The sequence below is a fragment of the Meriones unguiculatus genome (genome assembly GCF_030254825.1).
Source record: "Meriones unguiculatus strain TT.TT164.6M chromosome X unlocalized genomic scaffold, Bangor_MerUng_6.1 ChrX_unordered_Scaffold_30, whole genome shotgun sequence".
Classification (NCBI taxonomy): Eukaryota; Metazoa; Chordata; class Mammalia; order Rodentia; family Muridae; genus Meriones; species Meriones unguiculatus.
Genome location: NW_026843706.1, coordinates 9,702,329 through 9,717,249, shown reverse-complemented (window position 1 = coordinate 9,717,249; position 14,921 = coordinate 9,702,329). Strand labels below are relative to the sequence as shown.

Genomic DNA, 14,921 nt, shown 5'->3' with positions numbered 1-14,921 from the left:
GCATAGGTGGAGAAGGGGGATAAAGGGTGAGATTGGGAGGGGAGGAGGGAGGAAGCTACAGGGGGATACAAAGTGAATAAACTGTAATTAATAAAAAAAGTTTAAAATTTCTAGGTCAGGCAGTAGTGGTAAATGCCTTTGTTCTTAGCACTCAGAGGGCAGAGGCAAGCAGATCTCTGAGTTCAAGGTCTGCAAAGAAAGTTTCAGGACATCCATGGCTACACAGAGAAACCCTGTCTTAAAAAAATAATTAAAAAAAAATATAAAAGAGGAGGTGAGAATAACATTTCCTACTCAATTTTCAAAAAAAAGAAAGAAAAACAGATGAAGACTAGAGTATGTGTTAGGCATCTTGGCTCATATTGTCTCTGCTGTGCTACTCAACTATGCCTCTGTAGCTACAAAATAACCAGAAGCAAAAGGATAAACAAATGGTCATGGCTGTGTTTCAATAATATTTTGTTTACAAATATCATTGCCTGCATTTTTTTTTACCTTTAACTTTTTTTATTTAATTTTATTTTTTTCTTATCAGTTATATTTTATTAACTCTGTATCCCAGCCATGTCCCGATCCCTCCTTCCCTCCCAGTCCCTCCCTCCCTCCCTCCCTCATCTCCACCGTGCCCCTTTCCAAGTCCACTGATGGGGGGTACCTCCTCCCCATTCATCTGATCCTGTTTTATCAGGTATCTTCAGAACTGGCTGCAAAGCCCTCCTCTGTGGCCTAACAGGACTGCTCCTCCCTTGGGGTGGGGAGGCCAAAGAGCCAGTCATTGAGTTCCTGTTAGAAATAGTCCTTGTTCCCCTCACTTTGGGAAACCAATTGGTTACTGAGCTACCACAGGCTACATCTGAGTGGAGGTTCTAGGTTATATCCATACATGGTCCTTGGTTGAATGTCAGTCTCAGAAAAGACCCTGTGCCCAGATATATCTGGGAATTGCCTGCATTTTGTCCTAAGGTTTTAGTTTGCAAAACTTTGAACTAGAGTACAGAGACATAAAAGTGGTTAATTGTTCTATAATAATTTGTTTGTTAGAGTTTTGTATTATCTTTTCTTCAGCAGAATGTTTGAATAATGTAAAAAGGGCAAAAGATCTGAGATGTGGAGACACATTTTCATATATTTAGCCATATTCCTAATCCTTGAATGTCACTGGCTTTGCCATGAGGTAAATTTAAAACACACATTTCAGGGGGTAGGTGCTTTCTAGAGGCCAAATATACTTTTCTTTCATACAGATTCACAACATTCTCAAAATTCATTCCTTCAGGATGAAATTCAACTACTATAAGGATAGATGTGGGCCTATTTAAAGCTTGTGTGTCTGTACATATGCTTGCATGTATGTATGCATGTTTGTGTGTGTGTGTGTGTGTGTGTGTGTGTGTGTGTGTGTGTGGTTTGGATCCCTGGGAATTTATATAGAATAAAGAAATTGTTGATTTTGGTAAGATTTACTCTGAGTAGATGTTGTAGTTTTATTGCTTTGAAGAGACATTGTGACCAAGCCAACTCTTCTGAGAGAAAGCATTTAAAAAGGGGTTTGCTTACAATTTCAGAAGGTTAGTCCATTAGCAACATGGCAGGCAGAATGACATCACTCATGGTTTTGGATCAGTACCTGAGAGCTACATCTGGATCTGCAGGCTGAGAGACTAACACTGGGCCTGGTGTAGGTTTTAAAACTTCCAAGTACCCTCAGTAACACACTTCCTCCAACAAGGTTACACCTTCTAATCCTCCTAATCCTCCTCAAATAGTGCCATTCCCTGATGACTATGCATTCAAATATATAGCTTTATGGAGGCCTTTCTTTTTCAAACCACCACAATAGGTATGTAATGACTTATCTTTCTCTTACCATAATGATGTAGAATTAACTTTCTAAGAAGTAGTAAAAGTCTTCCCTTTATTTCATTAAAATTACAAATTCCTTTTTACAAACTATGAGGCATTAGTGCTTTGATAGAAAAATTCCAATATTTGGAATATATGTAGTACAAAATACAGTAATGCAATTTCTTTCAGATGAAAATCTATAATTACATTCTTGAGTTTTATCACTACATATTAGAACACAGTGTGCAGAAATTTGTTTGATTCATGTAATTGACATTCATCTTTAGGTGACCTGAGAATAGTATAAAATAAATGCCTCACTCTACAGCCAGACTATTAACAATTAGATTGACTTTCACTATTTGCAACAAGAGCTAAAACTCAGGTCTACTTATAGTATACATTTTGAGAAAAATCACAATTTCAGATTTATCTTGCATTTAGCATTTGTGATATTGAAGAAATGTAATACTTAAGAAAAAGATTCAGTTAAAATTCTAGTTGGATTCACTAGTATCAATGGTTGGCTGGCAGCCAATGTGTATTACTGAGATGATTATAATCAAACATCTACCGGAAGTGATTTTATATATATATCACTCAGCTAACCAGACTTATTTCTCCAATATTATGTTTCTGTCACTAGGACACCTACATTGAATGGTTGATTTGTTTCCTTAATTATGGACAATTTTGAAAGGATGTGTCATGTCTATGGGTTCATCTTAACATATTCCCAAAATGTCCATTTGTACAATTCTGCTTGCTTCACTTCTTCACTGGTATCCCTAAGAATATGTCTTCAATAAATTTCAAGCCCATAGAGTTGTATTTCAGAATCATCCTTCCATGAAATTTAACTTAGATTTCAAAGCTCAGATGAAAGCTTTCCTAGCCAGAAATTCTCAGCATTATTATCATGTGTAATTGCACATTTATTTTTCTGCTCTTTACTAAATGATTTGAGTTGCTTGAGAAATAGACTGGTAACTATCTTTCATATACCACCTGCAGCATTCAACATCATTCAGTATAATCTTTTGAATAAGTTGAAATAAAGGCACTTGATATCAGGGATCCTTTATCAACATGTTCATCAGTGGCAGGGTCTGAGATGTTGATTTTGTTCATACATTTTACTGGAATTGTGACATTGGGATAGAAGAGTGTAAAAAGCAGGATAGGGTAGAAAATGCTGAATTAGAATATCTAATCTTAGTAAGCAGCTCTGGCCTGTGAATGTAAACAATCAAAAAACAAAGAAACAGATTTATCCAGTGGAAATACAGAGTAACAGCATTAGAATCACTATGAATTGTTAGAAATACATATTAATTCAAGATCAGTGCACCAACTGTATCAGAAGGTGTAGGATCTGAAGCAGGTATGAATTTCAGTAAGTTTTCTGTGATATTCAGATGTGCAGATGAAAGCCAGCATTTAGTCCAAGAGAATCTTCAAGAGCAGACTGTGATGGCCAATATTACTAGCAGTAGAGATCTGTATGAACTTGAAAGCTAACAACATTTGTATGACTATCAATAGTAACATGTAGAGTAAACAACAGAATATTCTAACAGCCAACAAAAGATGTTTACACAAATCCTTTAGATTGACTGTACCAACATGTGTGAGTAAAATCAAATCAGATTGGCTGGAAACAGAATAATTTGATGCCTCTTTTGGCACATGTCTGGGGAAACAGCAAGACTAGAAATTATGGCAACAATTTCCTACATGAAGAAAATTACTAGGGAGTACAGCTGTACATTTATGCAGAAGTCTAAACTAATTGAATATAGGGGAAAGTCCTTGTCACAACTGTTAAGACAAAATGAATTATCGGAATAAACCTACAACAAAAGAAGAGAATAAGCAACAAAAGTGAGTCACTGAGAAACCTTTCCTTGTCAGAATACAGTTTTTCACATTCTTCCTCATTATTAAATGCAAATAGTCCAAGAATTTAAAATCACAAAATTAAAAATGTCTTTAAATATCTTAAAAAATTGAAGATAGAGAAAATCAGGAAGCCCATAAGATCATGGTCTGTCTTCATCGAAATCATTATATTAAAGTGTTATATAAAATGTGCTAGAGCAGAAAGCTATATAGAAAAATGTCTGAAACATTACTCCACAAATAGACTCTTCTGTCTTTGTTATGGTATCTTCAAACTACTTTTTTTGTAATTTAGGTCCAGAGTGATAAACTGTTGCAATAAAATAATTCGCTGCTCAGTTTATATTAAAATGAGATTGAATTGGCTGTGAGGCTTAGCTCCTTAAACTTCAATAAGCTTGTGTGGCTTAACAAGCCTTTTGAATAAAACAGGAAGACAGGAGGTTAAGAAGCAATTTGTAAAACTGTGCGCTCCTGATTGTCATTCTACTAGACAGCAGAAAAAAAAAAGAAATAATACATTAAATACTCAGAAAAACAGTTAGGGAATGTTTGTAACTGTAATACAGAATCTGTCCTCAGTGGAGTTCCTATTACATATTAAGTTTTTTTATTTTATTTTATTATTATTTATTTTTTTAAAGCATGCCTAGCTGATTATGCAACAATGGTAGATATATAGTGGCTGCTATCTGGCACTCTACTGTATCAGTAACTAACTGGTCTGTAATTACTCTTTTGGAACATTACTTAACACTGTTTTAGAGGAAGAAAGGATTCATTCTCTGTGAGACAAAATAAATAGACCTGGTTTCTGGAAGACAGCTATCTCCAGCTTTATTATTTGAAATGATAGATGTAAACATTGGAAAAATCTATCTCAATATAATTTGTTCAACATTAGCATTTCAACACTGTTTTAAGAGTTCTCTGAGGCTGTTCATCTTATAAGTTAATAAATTACGTGACTACTAGACATTATGAGATCTGCATCCTTTATTTCCAGTGTTGTGCTTTGACCATGCATAGCTTTCCAAATTTTATCTAAACAAATCCTGTCTAAGCTCTTCTTCACCTAGCAGTTTAATCCAGTGGTTTGAAGGTAAACATGAATTATGATTAGCTGGACATTTGATTAAAGTGCAACAAATGTCACTTTCCCTCACCAAGTTTTTGGTTCAACAGGTCTAAAAGTACCTTGCTGATACTGATAATGCAAATTTAGGTGCCCATTGGGATTCTTTCCTGACTTCACTTATTTGCTTTTACTTAGCCATAAATCAGATCACTTTATCCACTCCTATGTTAGAAATAAAAAATAAAAAATATAAATGAATCCAACTACTGAACTCATTTTAAAAATGGAATACAGTCTCGTTTTTCTTATCTATATTTTCTGGTTATTTATCTTACTGCATACAGATGTGTAAATTTGTATATATTCAAAACTATATTATACATATAATAGTTACTACACTTTGTTATAAAGTTTATATACGTGGTGTGTTTAAAAATGTGGACAAGGGCAAGATGATCAATCCTCATTTAGAAAGACAAATGGGATGTGCATTGAACGTATGACAGGAGTCTACCACAAAAGGCATCTGAAAGACTCTAACTAGCAGTGTTTCAAAGCAGACACTAAGACTTATAACCAAACCCTCGGCAAAATGCAGAGAATCATATGAAAGAAAGGGAGTTAGTATGATATGGAAAGGATAGGAGCTCTACAGGGACCAAATATATCTGGGTACAGGGTCTTTTCTGAGACTGACACTCAACCAAGGACCATCTATGGATATAACCTAGAACTTCTGCTCGGATGTGGCCCATGGTAGCTCAGTAACCAAGCAGTTTTCCAAAGTAAGGGGAACAAGGACTATTTCTAACAGGATCTCAAGGGCAGGCTCTTTGACCTCCCCACCCCACCCCCAAGGGGGAGCAGTCCTGTTAGGCCACAGAGGAGGACTTTGCAGCCAGCCCTGAAGATACCTGATAAAACAGGGTCAAATCCTCCTCCCCTATCAGTGGACTTGGAAAGGGGCAGGGAGGAGACCAGGGAGGGAGTGTGGGGTTGGGGAGAGAATGAGGGAGTGGGATACAGCTGGGACACAGAGTTAACAAAATGTAACTAAAAAGAAAAATAAAAGAAAAGAAAAAATGCTGTGATGAGCAACAGAACCAAAAATCTGTGCACAGGGGTCTTTTGTGAGGCTGATACTCCAAACAAGGACCATGCATAGGGATGACCTAGAATCGCAGCTCAGGGTCCAAGAGAGTACCCTAGTAATGAGAACAGACACTTATCTCTGACATGAACTCAGTGGCTGGCTTTTTGATCACCTCCACCAGAAGGGGGAGCAGCCTTACCAGTCCACAGAGGAAGACAATAAAGCCAGTCCTGATGAGACCTGATAGACTAGGGTCAGATGAAAGAGGAGGAGGACCTCCCTTATCATTGGACTTGGGGAGGAACATAGGAGAATAAGAGGGAGGGAGGATGGGTTTGAGAGAGAATGGGGGAGCTACAGCTGGGATACAAACTTAATAAACTATAATTAATAAAAATTAAATTAAATTAAAAAAATAAAAAAGAAAGAAAATGCTGTGATGAAATCCATTAATTGGTATGCAAACATATAGGGATGGATAAGTGACTCAAGAGTTAAGAACAAAAAAAAAACAAACAAACAAACAAACAAAAAAGAGTTAAGAACACTTGCTACACTTGCAGAAGAGATGGAGTCAGTTCACATCACCCATGTCAACTGGTTCACAATTGCCTATAAAAGTCACTCAAAATAATACAGTCACTTTTTCTGGCCTCTGTGGGCACATACACGAATATAATGGGCATTTAAGCAAGCAAGAAGTCACACACATATAAATAAAAATAAAAACTTTTAAAAGGTTTATATGAATTAAATTACTATAAGAAACATTTTATTCCTATTTTTATGTATATGTGTGTGAGAGAGAGAGACAGGGGTGCCACAGCATGATGTGAAGGTCAAAGAACAACTTGCTGCAATTGTTTTTTCCTTTTATCATATGGGTTCCAGGAATCAAATTCAGTTTGCCAGGCTTAGTGGCAAACACTTTTATCCATTGAGCTATCCATAGACCCCAATAAACTTTTCTATTTTTGGCAGGAAATTGATTTCTATTAAAAATGAAAAGCATTGTTGAGAAGAAAATCTTGTTTTCTATGAATTTTTACAGTTTCTTCCTGGGGTTCTGACTGAAGAAGCAGATTAACAAGAGGACAGAAAAACAAACAGGTTTAAGTATACGAAAGAGTCCACAAACTAATGTGTTGTGGAGCAGTATCTTCTGAGCTCAGATTCTCCATCTTGGAATGAGGTTAAAAAACAGGACATTCTAAGAGGTGGTGAAACAATTCAACCTTTAGGCAGGCTCTTTAACTTCAATAAATACACTACTCAAAAGTTTCAGGAAGCTCCGGAAATTGACCAGGTATACCAGGCTCTCTGGGTATATATAAGAAATTAGGACAGCTGAGAGACAACTTCAGACAAGCTTAGCTGCCTAGAAGAGACTTAGATTAAAATGCAGAATCATATTCTGCTAAGGACTAGTGATATTTAATAATAAATAAGCCTCAACAATAAGTACACTGTGGATACTTTATGAATGCTAAGTTAGAGAGAATCGTATAGTTCAGCCTTCTCAGATCAGGCCAATCTCCCTTATGAACATTGATGCAAAAATACTCAACAACATACTCGCAAACCGAATCCAAAAACACATCAAAGATATCATACACTATAATCAAGTAGGCTTTATCCCAGGTATACCAGGGTGGTACAATATACAAAAATGTATCAATGTAATCCACCATATTAACAATCTGAAAGTAAAAACCATATGATCATCTCCTTAGATGCTAAAAAGGCATTTGATGAAATAGAACATTTTTTTATTTTTAAAGTCTCAAAGAGATCAGGGATGCAAGGCATTTACCTAAACATAGTAAAGGCAATATTCAACAAGCCTATAGCCAACATCAAACTAAACAGAGAGAAACTTAAATCAATTCCACTGAAATCAGGGACAAGGCAAACTGTTCACTCTTCAAATCTCTTCAAAATAGTTACTTAATTCCTTGTTAGAACAATAAGACAAATAATGAACATCAAGGAAATTCATTTTGGAAAGGAAAAAGTCAAAGTACCACAATTTGTACATGAAATGATAGTATACATGAGTGACCCCAAAATTCTACCATGGAACTCCCTCAGCTGATCAATACCTTCATACAAGTGTCTGAATACAAAATTAAATAAAAAAAAAAAATCTGAAGGCCTTCTGTATACGAAATACAAATGAGCTGAGAAAGAAATTAGGGAAACAACACTCTTCACAATATCCACAAAGGACATAAAATACCTTGGTGTGACCCTAACCAAAGAAATAAAAGTTCTGTTTGGAAAAAAAAAAAACAAAAAACAAAAAAAACTTCAAGTCTCTGAGGCAAGAAACTGAAAAACATATCAGAAGATGGAAAGATCTCCATGCTCATGGCTCAGTAGGATTAACAGTGTAGAAATGGCCATCTTACCAATATCAATCTACAGATTCAATGCAATTCCCATTAAATTACTAAAACAATTCTTTACAAATCTTGAAAGAAATATTCTCATCTTCATATGGAATAACAAGAAACCCAGAATCACTAAAACAGTCCTCTATAATAAAAGTTCTTCTGTAGGTATTTCCAGCTTCATCCCAGGCATGCAGGAGTGATTCAATAAATGGAAATCCATCAACATGTTCCACCATATATACAAACTGAAGGAGAAAAACCACATGATCATCTCCTTAGATGCTGAAAAAGCATTTGACAATATCCAACACCCATTCATGTTTAAAGTCTTGGTGAGAGCAAAGATACAAGGCACATACTTAAACATAGTAAAGACAATATACAGCAATCTTATAGCCAACAGCAAACTCAATGGAAACTTAAATCAATCCCACTGACATCAAGGGCAAGGCAAGGCTGCCCACTCTCTCCATATCTCTTCAAAATAGTACTTGAAGTCCCAGCTAGAGCAATAAGACAACTAAAGGAGATCAAGGGGATGCAAATTGGAAAGGTCAAAGTTTCACTGTTTGCAGGTGATATGATAGTATATATGAGCAACCCCAAAAATTCAACCAGAGAACCCCTTCATCTGATAAACATCTACAGCAAAGTGGCTGGATACAAAATTAACTAAAAAATAAATAAATAAATAAATAAATAAATAAATAAATAAATCAGAAGCCCTCCTGTATACCAAAGACAAAAGGGCTGAGAAAGAAATTAGGGAAACAACACCCTTCACAATAGCCACTAATAAGATAAAGTACCTTGGTGTGATTTTAACCAAGCAAGTGAAAGACCTGTTAAAAAAAAATCAAGTGTCTAAAGAAAAAGACTGAAGAAGATATCAGAAGATAGAAAGATCTCATGGATGTTTAGGATTAACATAGTGAAAATGGCCATCCTGCCAAAAGCAATCTACAGATTCAATGCAATTCCCATCAAAATAGCAACACAATTCTTTACAGACCTTGAAAGAAAAATTCTCAACTTCATATGGAGAAACAAAAAACCCATAATTTCCAAAAGAATCCTGTACAACAACAGAGCCTCTGGAGGTATCTCCATCCCTGATCTCAAACTGTACTACAGAGCAATAATAATAAAAACTGCATGGTATTTGCATAGAAACAGACTCATAAATCAATGAAACCGAATAGAAGACCCAGAAATATATCCACATATCTAAGGATAACTGATTTTTGACAAAGAAGCCAAAACCATTCAATGAAAAAAAGGCAGCATCTACACCACTTACTAGTGTAACTGGATGTCTGCCTACATGAAGAAAAATGCAAAGAGATCCATGTTTATCACCTTTCACAAAACTAAAGTCCAAGTGGAATCAAAGACCTGAACATAAAACCAGACACACTAAATCAATTAGAAGAAAACTGGGGAAGAACCTAGAATTCATTGGCACAAGAGACAACTTCTTGAACAGAACACCAACAGCGCAGGCTCTAAGATCAACAATCAATAAATGGGACCTCATGAAACTGAAAAGCCTCTATAAAACAAAGGTTACTGTTGTCAGAACAAAAGGTCAGCCAACAGACTGGGAAAAGTTCTTCACCAACCCTATATCTGACAGTGGTCTAATATCCAGAATATATAAATAACTAAAGAATTTAAAAAGCAATAAATCAAGTAATCCAATAAAAATGGGGTACAGATCTAAACAAAGAATTCTTCATAGAGGAACATAGAATGTCACAGAAACACTTTTAGAAATGTTCAATGTCCTTAGTCATCAGGTGCGAATCAAAACAATCCTGAAATTTCATCTTACACCCATCAGAATGGCTAAGATAAAAAACTCAAGTGACAATACATGCTGGAGAGGATGTGGAGAAAGGGAACCCTGCTCCATTGCTAGTGGAATGTAAACTTGTACAACTGCTTTGGAAATCAATCTGGTGCTTTCTAAGACAATTAGCATTAGTGCGTCCTCAAGATCAAGCTATATCACTCCTAGGCATATATCTAAAATATGCTCAAATACACAACAAGGACATTTGTTCAACCATATTCATAGCAGCTTTATTCTTAATAGAGAGAAGCTGTAAACAATGCAGATGTCCATCAATAGAATGGATACAGAAATTGTGGTACATTTACATGATGGAACACTTCTCAGCAATTTAAAACAAGGAAATCATGAAATTTGTTGGCAAATGGTGGGATTCAGAAAAGACCGTCCTGAGTGAGGTATCCCAAAAGCAGAAAAACACACATGTTATATACTCACTTATAAATGGAGATTAGTCATATAATATAGAATAAACATAGTAAAATCTGTTCACTTATAGAAGCTAATCAAGGAGGACCCAGGGTAAGATGCTCAATCCTTAGTCAGAAAGGCAAATGAGACTGACTTCAGAAGAGGGAGAAATCAGGGAACATGACAGGAGTCTACCATAGAGGGCCTCTGAAAGACGACCTCAAGTTATCAAAGCAGATACTGAGTCTCATAGCCAAATATGGGCAGAACGGAATCTTAGGAAAGAAGGGGGAGATAGAAAGACATGGATGGGACAGGAGCTCCACAAGTAGAGCAACAGAATCAAAAAATATGGGCAAAGGGGTCTTTTCTGAGACTGATACTCCAAACAAGGTTCATTATTGGAGATAACCTAGAACCCCTGCACAAACACAGCCCATGCCAGCTCTGTCTCTAAGTGAGTTCCCTAGTCATGGGAACAGGAACTGTTTCTGATATCAACTCAGTGGCTGGCTCTTTGATTACCTCCCCCTGAGTGGTGAGCAGCCTTACCAGGCCACAGAGGAAGAACATGCAGCCAGTCCTAATGAGACCTGATAGGCTAGTGTTAGAGGGAAGGGGAGGAGGACCTCCTCTATCAGTATACTAGGGGAGGGGTATGAGAGGAGATGAGGGTGGAAGATGGGAATGGAAGAGGATGAGGGAGGTGTCTACAGCTGGAATACAAAGTGAATAAACTCTAATTAATAAAAATAAATAAATAAATAAATTTAATAACTATAAAAAATAGAAAGTAACTAAAAGAAGAATGAAAAATGAAAAAAAATTGAAATTTGGGAGCTTGAAATTTTGTTTTTAAAAAGTTGAGCAATGTCCCAACTCACTCACTATCACTGGCTTTCTCTCTCTGTCAACAGTGGTCCAATCCTCTCTGTCTCTTCCCCCTCTTTCCCATAATAAACCTCCTTTATACGAGAAAACTACTGAGCAATCTTTATAATAATATTGAAATTCAAGAATTGTTCTCCATTTTGACTATAAAGCATAATCATCAACAAATGATTATCTTATATAAAACAGTCAAAAATTAAATAACTCCTTGCATGCAAGGAGATACTTAAACATACATGGCATGTTTGCAAGAGTGATGCAATATTACTTATCATTAAGGCAAGCATTTCATTGATAAGTGAATTCAAGACTGAGAATAGTAAACCAAAATAAATGGAAAACTAATTAGAAAACCATTTGAGAAATCATTAAATTAAAATAAAAAATCCTCTGAAACTGAATACTCTGGTTTTCTTAGGGAAGAAAGTCTAGGTACATACCTGGACTTCAAAAGTACAATTTTCATTTTATATAATTTTATAAGGTTTGAATTGTGCTCTATGCAAAATCCTTACCTATTAAAACATAAATTTTATGAAGACAAATGAAATGAAAAAATATAAGTACTGAGATACAATACATATACTAATATTTACCTTTATTCCCCAAATTAAAACTATTAATCTATGACAGTTATTTTTTAAAAATTTATTTTTATATTAATTACAGTTTATTCATTTTGTGTACAAGCTGTAGCTCCCTACAGGGTTCCCTCCCAATCCCACACTCCCTCCCTCTTCTCTTCCCATGCCCTTCCCCAAGTCCACTGATAGGGGAGATCCTCCTTTTTCATCTGACCCTATTCTATCAGGTCCCTTCAGGACTGGCTGTATAATCTTCCTCTGTGGCCTCATAAGGCTGCTCTCCCCTCAGGGGGAGGTGATCAAAGAGCCAGCCATTGAATTCATGTCAGAGACAGTTCCTGTTTCCATTCCTTAGGGATCCCACTTGGATACTGAGCTGGTATGGGCTACATCTGAGCAGGGGTTCTAAGTTATTTCCATGAATGGACCTTGTTTGGAGTATCAGCCTCTGAAAAGAACCCTGTGACCAGATATTTTGGCTCTGTTGCCCTCCTTGTGGAGCTCCTCTCCCCTCCAGGTCTTTCTATCTCCTCCTTCTTTCCTAAGGTTCCCTGTACTCTGCCCAAAGTTTGGCTATGAGTTTCAGCATCTTCTTTGAAACCCTGCAAGGTAGAATCATTCAGAAGTGCTCTGTGGTAGGCTTCTGTTTTTTTCCCTGTTTTCTATGTTTTCAGATGTCCATCCTGTTTGTCTTTCTAATTGAGGATTTATCATCAGGATGATCTTTTCTGGTTTCCACCATTTGCCTGCAAATTTCATGATTTCCTTGTTTTTTTTTATTGCTGAGTAGTATTCCATTGTGTAAATGTCCCACAATTTCTGTATCCATTCCTCAGCTGAAGGGCATTTGAGTTGTTTCCAGCTATTATAAAAAAAGAAATAAAAAAGCTGCTACGAAGATGGTTGAGCAAATGTCCTTGTTGTATACTTGAGCATATTTTGGATAAATGCCTAGAAGTGGTATAGCTGGATCTTGGGGTAGCACTATTCCTAATTGTCTTAGAAAGCACCAGATTGATTTCCAAAGTTGTTGAACAAGTTTACATTCCCACAAGCAATGGAGGAGGGTTCCCCTTTTTCCATATCCTCCCCAGCATGTGTTGTTACTTGAGTTTTTGATCTTAGCCATTCTGATGAGTGTAAGGTGAAATCGCAGGGTAATTTTAATTTGCATCTCCCTGATGACTAAGGACGTTGAACATTTCCTTAAGTGTTTCTCTATTATTCAATATTTCTCTATTGAGATTTCTCTGTTTAGCTCTGCACCCTATTTTTTAATTGGATTATTTGATTTGTTGCTGTTTAACTTTTTGAGTCTTTATGTATTCTTTATATTAGCCCTCTTTTAGATACAGGGTTGGTAAAGCTGCGTTCCCAATCTGTAGTCTTTCATTTTGTTCTGACTACAATATCGTTTGCTTTACTGAAACTTTTCAATGGCAGTCACTCTTACTTATTTATCAAGGTAAGAATATACAACAAAAGTCTCGATAATACAACAACAATAATGTGATATATAGAGAGAAAGTGTTTCTGTGGACAGTTCAGACACTAATGGGAAATCTCTATCATATCTCATTTACCCAAGCCTCAAGAATCATCTTGGAGGAAGGAGTGGAATGATTGTAAGAGCCAGATTTCTGGGAGAACTGATTTAAAAGTGTGTCTTCTGGCAAGATTGCTGAACTCGTTAACTCACAGCATTTGATAGCTGCACAAACGCGTTAACATTTCAGTTTGGAGAGTGGAGGAAATCCCCAGCCTTAGCTGAAGATAAGAGCTGTTGATAGTTAATTGGTTTGGGGGAAGGAGACTCAATTTTCTTTAAGGGTATCACCATCAGTCAAACATATTCCAGTTGATGACCCTCCACCTGGGACTTTATAGGAAGCACAAATTGGAATGAGTGGAGTATGAAAAAATATGAAGTTGGGGGAAATTGGAGGTGGATCCAAAGTTGATCTTGGATCCTGAGGAGATAGAGATAGAAGTGGAGTGACTATAATAAAAATTAATTTTATTGTAATATAAAACTCTTGAAGCATTAATAAAATATATCAAAAAGAATATAGAACTCCAGTCTGAATGGAAATACTATAATAGTTAGATATAATCTTAGAATTCGAACCATACTGATAAGAACTTTCAACTCATAACTTATTTTTTCTTGCTCTTCCTTGTTTACTTGGCCACTTTGCTAAGCACTAGGAAACCACAGTGAGAAATACAAACACATCTTCATGTAATTCTGAAGTTTCAAGTCAAGTGAGACAGATAGATATCAAATATATAATTCTAGACCCACATGAGGTTGTAATTATAATGCAGAGGAACAGAATATTCTAAAAACAGGAACATTCTAGATAAATAGATCATTCTAAAAAGAGCAAACAGCATGCCTGAACAATTTACTTGAGGAAAGTGGGTATGTGGTAAACCATGAATGGAGATTAGTAAACATGGAGGGAAGTAGACAAAGTAGAGATTAGAGAAGACAATTTATACAAGATTTTATGTTCAGTGTCAACAATTTAGACTTTTACTCAGGAATGGTGGTATTATATGCTTTAAATCTCAGCACTTGGGAATCAGAAACAGAAGTATATCTATGAGGTTTAGGTGAGGCCAGCCTGGTACATGACAACTTTTAGGACAGCCCGGTCTATATAGTGAGGCCCTGTTTCAAAATATGTTTTCGAAGTTTTATTATTCCAACAGCACTGGAAAGCCCTTGGAAACGTTTGAAAAGGATGATGCCTTGGACCATATTAAATTCGATAAAGGTTATTTTTGGATGTTCATGGACAAATGAATTAAACAGGGTAACTGTGGATGTGTAAGAACAATTAAAAACCAACTTCATCAT

General features: G+C 36.1%; 1 protein-coding gene across 4 annotated transcripts in view; it reads right to left on the bottom strand.

Moving 5' to 3' along the window:
* Positions 1–14,921, bottom strand: part of Il1rapl1 (interleukin 1 receptor accessory protein like 1) — a 1,800,273-nt gene that overhangs the window by 293,228 nt on the left and 1,492,124 nt on the right. The window lies entirely within an intron of this gene.